The sequence below is a fragment of the Anguilla rostrata genome, chromosome 17 (genome assembly GCF_018555375.3).
Source record: "Anguilla rostrata isolate EN2019 chromosome 17, ASM1855537v3, whole genome shotgun sequence".
Lineage (NCBI taxonomy): Eukaryota > Metazoa > Chordata > Actinopteri > Anguilliformes > Anguillidae > Anguilla > Anguilla rostrata.
The window spans coordinates 2834030-2843700 of record NC_057949.1 but is presented as its reverse complement, the minus strand read 5'-3'; the positions used below and the strand labels follow the sequence as shown (position 1 = coordinate 2843700).

Here is a 9671-nt window from a genome sequence, read left to right as displayed (position 1 = left end):
CATCAACTTTGCAATCAATGTATACTCACAGTTAAAGATGACCATGAAAGTCCATTTTTGGTATTGATTTCTGATTTCCAAAATGTAGAATGATTGGGGCTGCATCCTGGAGTCGCTGATATCTTGGATAATAAATGTTTCGTGCAACCAAAATTCATCATTGACAGTAACTCGACGGGAAGGATGCTGACAATAACCATCGTTTGCTAACGTTAATGTTAATAAAACTTCCCCTGTTGCATACACATTTTAACTCAATGACAGGAGAATGAAAGGGGCACCTGGCAACCTTGACTGCAGAGCACGATACATCACAGCTAGCCTAGCTAGCCTACTTAACGTGACATCGGGAGAGAAGTAGACCAGTCTACGCCGTTATGACCCAAGGAGGTGGGCGCACAAAGAGCATTACCTGGAAGCATTTCGTTAGTTATGCGCATGCATGTAGTGTGAACTCAGTTGACCTACAAGTACATTATTGGTCGAACTGTAGCTATGGGCTCCGTAATTGGCGGCAAATGTAGCCTCCATTAGGCTACTTAGTCAGGAAAAATAAAGCTGTTTTCCCCCCCAAGATTATTGAGAAATGAATTAAATGCAGTACACGGTATCGTACATGGGCGTCGCTTGATAGCGGTAGTCTGTGTTCAATCTGACAAAGCCCAAGTGAATATATCAATAACTGACGGGTCCTATTGGTTTCTATGATAACTTGCTTTCCTACGCAGAAGCTTAAGGAATTTGCCACACGAACGAGAACGGAACTTGGGAGGGTCAATTTCGCCCATAGACCGTATAAAGTTTCGCCACAAGAGGACACTGTTTACACAATCTCGCACAAACATTAACTTTTTTAAATGCGTGGAAACATACAATCTAGGTGAAAATCGCCTCCCACCCTCTATAAATTTAGATTAACTTTACAATCAAGTCACACTCACAAAGTTAATGTTGATCAAGGCAAGGGGGTATAGCTCAGTGGTAGAGCATTTGACTGCAGATCAAGAGGTCCTCAGTTCAAATCTGGGTGCCCCCTGCAAACATTGTTTTCAATAAATGCTTTCACACATCGGAGAACACCAGCTGCTGTGCAAGTTGATAACCATGGGCCTTCCCTTTATAGTGGTCGGAGCTATCATTCCTTCAAAGGATAATAGCCAATTGGATGATATCATGTTTCAAATGATCCAGAACTTGTAGAGTTATGTGCCCTCCTGTGTGTGGTAGTGATGTTGCAGCCAATCAGGTCTTCAGTTAAGTTTTATGAAGATGGGGACTTCATTTTTCCCAAAGATTTGTTGTATCAGTCAACAGTCATGATGGTTTCCACACCATCTTAAATTAACCTTATTTCCAGACAAAACAGACCCTTCAACTCATTCAGCAGTACCTAACATAGTTAGCCGCAGAAGATCTCCTTGTTGAACACATCAGCAGACACAGGTGGGGCCCAGCGCTCAGTATAAAAACCCCTGATATAATTTCAGCATAACACCAGGACTTACATTTATGCAGTTTAAAGTTTATACTCATGCACAGAGTGAATATGAATAATTAAAGTTGATTTTCCTGTACTGACTTCTCATATCCCATACTTCCTCTTTGTCCACGTGAAGGGGGTATACTGACACAGTGCCAGTAACTATCGCTGCTCCAAAGGACCACACACTATCTGACGATGTTTATGGTCCAATTGATGCTTAGCTCTCATACAAAGTTGTGCTTTGATATTCTCCTACTCACTTCACTCTTCTATGTGTTTGTATTTGTTTTGGTAAAGCTACATATTCAGTAGTCTGAGTGAACTGCAGCAGCATCATCGTGCTATGTAATTCAGGGGCTCTCTCACACATAGTCCACTTTTCACTTCCTGTTTGCATGGGAAATTACGATGTTTAGACAATGGGTGGGTAAACCCCATTCCGGGAAGGCTGGTGTGCCTGCAGGTTTTTGTGTCAGAAAGTTACCCTGACTCAGATAGCTGAATATGGCAGTTAACTTGTAGAGTACACGTTCATCAATATATTTCACATTGACACACAGGCTCAGACTTCCACTGTCATTGTGAGCTTATCAGTACATGTAGCTATTAGCTAAACTGTCAGATCATTAAAATAATTTTGTTAATTAAATAAATGAAGCCAAGAGCAGAAGTTACCATGAAACAGAGAAACAGATATGGCCTCCCGGTCCACCCGTTTCAGGCAATGTCATAAGCAAACACTTAAAAATGAAGACTTTATGTTATTTTTGCAAGATGAAACATCTTACCCTCACGGCAATTTATCAGTAATGACATTTATTTTGTACAAAAATACAATACCTGTACATTAGATTTTTTACAGCATGCAAACACAATTACAGTAAGAAATGGAAGATTTTCCATTTGTTTGTCCTTTCAAATAAATACTCCATGTAAATGTACACGTACAGAAGCTCTGAGAAAAAAAAACATGGCAGGCACCCATCTGGTCCATAGGTCCATTGTGATTCTTCTTGTCTGCATGTAACACGTGAGATTCAGTCAATATCCCAAAGAGAGGCTCGGCAGGAGGAACTGACCAATCCCCTGTGCTGCTGGTCGGCTGTCAGCCAATAGCGGCTCAAGATTCGATTGTGGCCCATCCCCTCCAGTGCAGCCAGGGGCAAGAATGGCCACATGTCTGCCTGTGTGTGTGTGTGTGTGTGTGTACAGGCTGTCCAGGGCTGCAACAAGAGTTAGTGTGCTGGTGTATATGTGGTCCTACAGAACACAGAAGCAGACACACACACACACACACACACACACACACACACACACACACACACACACACGCACACACACACACACACACACACACACACACACACGCACACAGAGCAAAGGAGGCCCCTCCCCTGAGGCAAGCTCAGTCCACATCAAAGGCAAGGAGATCCGTGCTGATCTCACGGTTTTCCCCTCCACCTTAATTAAATCAACATAATTAGCAATCAAATAGACTCTTCAACCAATTCAACTGTACCTGTCCCAGAGGAGATGTTCTGTAGATTGTTCTCCTTGTTGAACACATCAGCAGACGTAGGTGGGCCCCAAGACTCTTGATTTTCTTCTAGCGATTCCAATTTCTGGCGTTTAGGGCAAAATTAGCAACAGCAATTAAGAAGAGCGGGACTTGGGACATGCTTGACAAAGGGTCAGTTTTGCCACAAGAGGCTGTTTACATAATCTCACAGAAAGAAGAACAACTTTTTTGACATGCAGAAACATAAAATACAGGTGAAAATCGACCTCTTCTTTAAAATCTGGATATTTTTCAGTGAAAATTGTTAAAAACAGAAAACAATCAGCTTACCAACACTGCACAGATGATATCACAACACCGGTTCATTTCATCCAGAATTTTTCAACAAAGATGTGCCTCTATGTTCTGCTACTCCATTCTCCATTATGTCAGCGCAATTTCTTGTGTTGAAAAAATATATATTTTGTGTGAATTGTAACCCATCAATTCTTCAGATAAGGTTGTTGAAAACATTTATGCTACCATCAAATTCCTTCAACTTCGTAAGAAATTCATGACCATTTTACTTGGTATTGAACGACATATTTTCCACAAGTGGAAATTGTTTCAGTTAACAATCAGTTGTTTGAGGTAACGGATCTGGAAAAATTGGATTTTTGTTCATTTCTTTCAAAAACATTGCTAGATATCATATTGAAGGTATTTACATTCACATCAACTTTGCAATCAATGTATACTCACAGTTAAAGATGACCATGAAAGTCCATTTTTGGTATTGATTTCTGATTTCCAAAATGTAGAATGATTGGGGGCTGCATCCTGGAGTCGCTGATATCTTGGATAATAAAAGTTTCGTGCAACCAAAATTCATCATTGACAGTAACTCGGCGGGAAGGATGCTGACAATAACCATCGTTTGCTTACGTTAATGTTAATAAAACTTCCCCTGTTGCACACACATTTTAACTCAATGACAGGAGAATGAAAGAGGCACCTGGCAACCTTGACTGCAGAGCACGATACATCACGGCTAGCCTAGCTAGCCTACTTAACGTGACATCGGGAGAGAAGTAGACCAGTCTACGCCGTTATGACCCAAGGAGGTGGGCGCACAAAGCATTACCTGGAAGCATTTCGTTAGTTATGCGCATGCATGTAGTGTGAACTCGGTTGACCTACAAGTACATTATTGGTCGAACTGTAGCTATGGGCTCCGTAATTGGCGGCAAATGTAGCCTCCATTAGGCTACTTAGTCAGGAAAAATAACGCTGTTTTCCCCCCAAGATTATTGAGAAATGAATTAAATGCAGTACACGGTATCGTACATGGGCGTCGCTTGCTAGCGGTAGTCTGTGTTCAATCTGACAAAGCACAAGTGAATATATCAATAACTGACGGGTCCTATTGGTTTCTATGAAAACTTGCTTTCCTACGCAGAAGCTTAAGGAATTTGCCACACGAACGAGAACGGAACTTGGGAGGGCTTGAAAAAGGGTCAATTTCGCCCATAGACCGTATAAAATATCGCCACAAGAGGACACTGTTTACACAATCTCGCACAAACATTAACTTTTTTTAATGCGTGGAAACATACAATCTAGGTGAAAATCGCCTCCCACCCTCTATAAATTTAGATTAACTTTACAATCAAGTCACACTCACGAAGTTAATGTTGATCAAGGCAAGGGGGTATAGCTCAGTGGTAGAGCATTTGACTGCAGATCAAGAGGTCCTCAGTTCAAATCTGGGTGCCCCCTGCACACATTATTTTCAATAAATGCTTTCACACATTGGAGAACACCAGCTGCTGTGCAAGTTGATAACCATGGGGCTTCCCTTTATAGTGGTCGGAGCTATCATTCCTACAAAGGATAATAGCCAATTGGATGATATCATGTTTCAAATGATCCAGAACTTGTAGAGTTATGTGCCCTCCTGTGTGTGGTAGTGATGTTGCAGCCAATCAGGTCTTCAGTTAAGTTTTATGAAGATGGGGACTTTATTTTTCCCAAAGATTTGTTGTATCAGTCAACAGTCATGATGGTTTTCCCACACCATCTTAAATTAACCTTATTTCCAGACAAAACAGACCCTTCAACTCATTCAACAGTACCTGCTGCCAGGGAGCATAGTTAGCCACAGATGCTCTCCTTGTTGAACACATCAGCAGACACAGGTGGGGCCCAGCGCTCAGTATAAAAACCCCTGATATAATTTCAGCATAACACCAGGACTTACATTTATGCAGTTTAAAGTTTATACTCATGCACAGAGTGAATATCAATAATTAAAGTTGATTTTCCAGTACTGACTTCTCATATCCCATACTTCCTCTTTGTCCACGTGAAGGGGGTATACTGACACAGTGCCAGTAACTATCGCTGCTCCAAAGGACCGCAGACTATCTGACGATGTTTATGGTCCAATTGATGCTTAGCTCTCATACAAAGTTGTGCTTTGATATTCTCCTACTCACTTCACTCTTCTATGTGTTTGTATTTGTTTTGGTAAAGCTACATATTCAGTAGTCTGAGTGAACTGCAGCAGCATCATCGTGCTATGTAATTCAGGGGCTCTCTCACACATAGTCCACTTTTCACTTCCTGTTTGCATGGGAAATTACGATGTTTAGACAATGGGTGGGTAAACCCCATTCCGGGAAGGCTGGTGTGCCTGCAGGTTTTTGTGTCAGAAAGTTACCCTGACTCAGATAGCTGAATATGGCAGTTAACTTGTAGAGTACACGTTCATCAATATATTTCACATTGACACACAGGCTCAGACTTCCACTGTCATTGTGAGCTTATCAGTACATGTAGCTATTAGCTAAACTGTCAGATCATTAAAATAATTTTGTTAATTAAATAAATGAAGCTAAGAGCAGAAGTTACCATGAAACAGAGAAACAGATATGGCCTCCCGGTCCACCCGTTTCAGGCAATGTCATAAGCAAACACTTAAAAATGAAGACTTTATGTTATTTTTGCAAGATGAAACATCTTACCCTCACGGCAATTTATCAGTAATGACATTTATTTTGTACAAAAATACAATACCTGTACATTAGATTTTTTACAGCATGCAAACACAATTACAGTAAGAAATGGAAGATTTTCCATTTGTTTGTCCTTTCAAATAAATACTCCATGTAAATGTACACGTACAGAAGCTCTGAGAAAAAAAAACATGGCAGGCACCCATCTGGTCCATAGGTCCATTGTGATTCTTCTTGTCTGCATGTAACACGTGAGATTCAGTCAATATCCCAAAGAGAGGCTCGGCAGGAGGAACTGACCAATCCCCTGTGCTGCTGGTCGGCTGTCAGCCAATAGCGGCTCAAGATTCGATTGTGGCCCATCCCCTCCAGTGCAGCCAGGGGCAAGAATGGCCACATGTCTGCCTGTGTGTGTGTGTGTGTGTGTGTACAGGCTGTCCAGGGCTGCAACAAGAGTTAGTGTGCTGGTGTATATGTGGTCCTACAGAACACAGAAGCAGACACACACACACACACGCACACACACACACACACGCACACACACGCACACACACACACACACACGCACACACACACACACACACACACACACACGCACACACGCACACACACACACACACACACACACACACACGCACACACACACACACACACACGCACGCACACACGCACACACACACACACACACACACACACACACACACACACACACACGCACACACACACACACACACACGCACACAGAGCAAAGGAGGCCCCTCCCGAGGCAAGCTCAGTCCACATCAAAGGCAAGGAGATCCGTGCTGATCTCACGGTTTTCCCCTCCACCTTAATTAAATCAACATAATTAACAATCAAATAGACTCTTCAACCAATTCAACTGTACCTGTCCCAGAGGAGATGTTCTGTAGATTGTTCTCCTTGTTGAACACATCAGCAGACGTAGGTGGGCCCCAAGACTCTTGATTTTCTTCTAGCGATTCCAATTTCTGGCGTTTAGGGCAAAATTAGCAACAGCAATTAAGAAGAGCGGGACTTGGGACATGCTTGACAAAGGGTCAGTTTTGCCACAAGAGGCTGTTTACATAATCTCACAGAAAGAAGAACAACTTTTTTGACATGCAGAAACATAAAATACAGGTGAAAATCGACCTCTTCTTTAAAATCTGGATATTTTTCAGTGAAAATTGTTAAAAACAGAAAACAATCAGCTTACCAACACTGCACAGATGATATCACAACACCGGTTCATTTAATCCAGAACTTTTCAACAAAGATGTGCCTCTATGTTCTGCTACTCCATTCTCCATTATGTCAGCGCAATTTCTTGTGTTGAAAAAATATATATTTTGTGTGAATTGTAACCCATCAATTCTTCAGATAAGGTTGTTGAAAACATTTATGCTACCATCAAATTCCTTCAACTTCGTAAGAAATTCATGACCATTTTACTTGGTATTGAACGACATATTTTCCACAAGTGGAAATTGTTTCAGTTAACAATCAGTTGTTTGAGGTAACGGATCTGGAAAAATTGGATTTTTGTTCATTTCTTTCAAAAACATTGCTAGATATCATATTGAAGGTATTTACATTCACATCAACTTTGCAATCAATGTATACTCACAGTTAAAGATGACCATGAAAGTCCATTTTTGGTATTGATTTCTGATTTCCAAAATGTAGAATGATTGGGGGCTGCATCCTGGAGTCGCTGATATCTTGGATAATAAAAGTTTCGTGCAACCAAAATTCATCATTGACAGTAACTCGGCGGGAAGGATGCTGACAATAACCATCGTTTGCTAATGTTAATGTTAATAAAACTTCCCCTATTGCATACACATTTTAACTCAATGACAGGGGAATGAAAGAGGCACCTGGCAACCTTGACTGCAGAGCACGATACATCACGGCTAGCCTAGCTAGCCTACTTAACGTGACATCGGGAGAGAAGTAGACCAGTCTACGCCGTTATGACCCAAGGAGGTGGGCGCACAAAGAGCATTACCTGGAAGCATTTCGTTAGTTATGCGCATGCATGTAGTGTGAACTCGGTTGACCTACAAGTACATTATTGGTCGAACTGTAGCTATGGGCTCCGTAATTGGCGGCAAATGTAGCCTCCATTAGGCTACTTAGTCAGGAAAAATAACGCTGTTTATCCCCCCAAGATTATTGAGAAATGAATTAAATGCAGTACACGGTATCGTACATGGGCGTCGCTTGATAGCGGTAGTCTGTGTTCAATCTGTCAAAGCACAAGTGAATATATCAATAACTGACGGGTCCTATTGGTTTCTATGAAAACTTGCTTTCCTACGCAGAAGCTTAAGGAATTTGCCACACGAACGAGAACGGAACTTGGGAGGGCTTGAAAAAGGGTCCATTTCGCCCATAGACCGTATAAAATTTCGCCACAAGAGGACACTGTTTACACAATCTCGCACAAACATTAACTTTTTTTGATGCGTGGAAACATACAATCTAGGTGAAAATCGCCTCCCACCCTCTATAAATTTAGATTAACTTCACAATCAAATCACACTCACAAAGTTAATGTTGATCAAGGCAAGGGGGTATAGCTCAGTGGTAGAGCATTTGACTGCAGATCAAGAGGTCCTCAGTTCAAATCTGGGTGCCCCCTGCAAACATTGTTTTCAATAAATGCTTTCACACATTGGAGAACACCCGCTGCTGTGCAAGTTGATAACCATGGGGCTTCCCTTTATAGTGGTCGGAGCTATCATTCCTACAAAGGATAATAGCCAATTGGATGATATCATGTTTCAAATGATCCAGAACTTGTAGAGTTATGTGCCCTCCTGTGTGTGGTAGTGATGTTGCAGCCTATCAGTTCTTCAGTTAAGTTTTACGAAATGGGGACACACACACACATGCAAGCACACACACACAGGCACATGTACACGCACACACAAACACGCACGCGTATGAACACACATGCATGCACATACACACACAAACACATACACACACACCAAAAACACACACACACACACACACACACACACTTATCACCCTGCAGTCAGCATGCAGCCCATCTCCGGCAATGTTAATTCTATGCCACCCACAGGTCAAAAGACGAATGGCTCTGTCGATACGGGCGCTCCCCATGCAGATCACACGCACTGGACACACAGCAGTGGTCCTGAGGTCCCCGCAGGAAGGGGGGGGGGTCCAGGAGGCCAGCAGCAAAACAAGCACCAGCGCCAAAAAACACGCTCCCCTCAGTGGGGCCGTAGCTCTGACGCACACACGCCTGCCGGCAGAGGAACAGGGTTCCTACGGCGATGCTGATTAGGTCATCCCTCTGGAGGATTAAACACCCAACAGCACCGCAGAACCAGATCCTCCCCAAAATCTCCTCAGATTCCAAAAACCTTCTAAAACAGCAAGAAACTGAGCCGGTCGAAAAACTAAAAACAAACCATGAGTACAAGTAATCTACGGCAGATGTGTGCTGTGCCAGCTTATTAAGACTTTGAGAGCAGCGAAGATGGGAATTCCACTATACGCTACAGCACTGACCGCAACGAGTTCACGTGACGGAGACGAGCGACAGGCTGAAGGGTGCGACGGAGCCCCCCGGATCTGCCGATCCTGCAGGAGAGGAGCGCGGGGAGACGGAGCAGACCGGAGGGGCAGAGAGAGA

At 42.7% G+C, this 9671-nt stretch overlaps 2 long non-coding RNA genes and 3 other non-coding genes across 5 annotated transcripts; 3 read left to right on the top strand and 2 right to left on the bottom strand.

The window, feature by feature from the left end:
• The first annotated feature begins 964 nt into the window (after positions 1-964).
• trnac-gca (transfer RNA cysteine (anticodon GCA)) lies at positions 965-1036 on the top strand. The gene has a single exon. It is a non-coding gene; the product is annotated as a tRNA-Cys (tRNA).
• A 1246-nt stretch (positions 1037-2282) lies between these two features.
• On the bottom strand, positions 2283-4106 carry LOC135243665 (uncharacterized). The gene is made up of 2 exons (XR_010326735.1): positions 3744-4106; positions 2283-3105 (listed from the first exon to the last, which is right to left on the bottom strand). It is a non-coding gene; the product is annotated as an uncharacterized LOC135243665 (long non-coding RNA).
• Positions 4107-4688: 582 nt separating this feature from the next.
• Positions 4689-4760, top strand: trnac-gca (transfer RNA cysteine (anticodon GCA)). Its single transcript has one exon. It is a non-coding gene; the product is annotated as a tRNA-Cys (tRNA).
• A 1258-nt stretch (positions 4761-6018) lies between these two features.
• LOC135243664 (uncharacterized) lies at positions 6019-8486 on the bottom strand. Its single transcript, XR_010326733.1, has 3 exons — positions 7626-8486; positions 7215-7324; positions 6019-6987 (listed from the first exon to the last, which is right to left on the bottom strand). It is a non-coding gene; the product is annotated as an uncharacterized LOC135243664 (long non-coding RNA).
• Positions 8487-8573: 87 nt separating this feature from the next.
• On the top strand, positions 8574-8645 carry trnac-gca (transfer RNA cysteine (anticodon GCA)). The gene has a single exon. It is a non-coding gene; the product is annotated as a tRNA-Cys (tRNA).
• The last annotated feature ends 1026 nt before the right edge of the window (positions 8646-9671 follow it).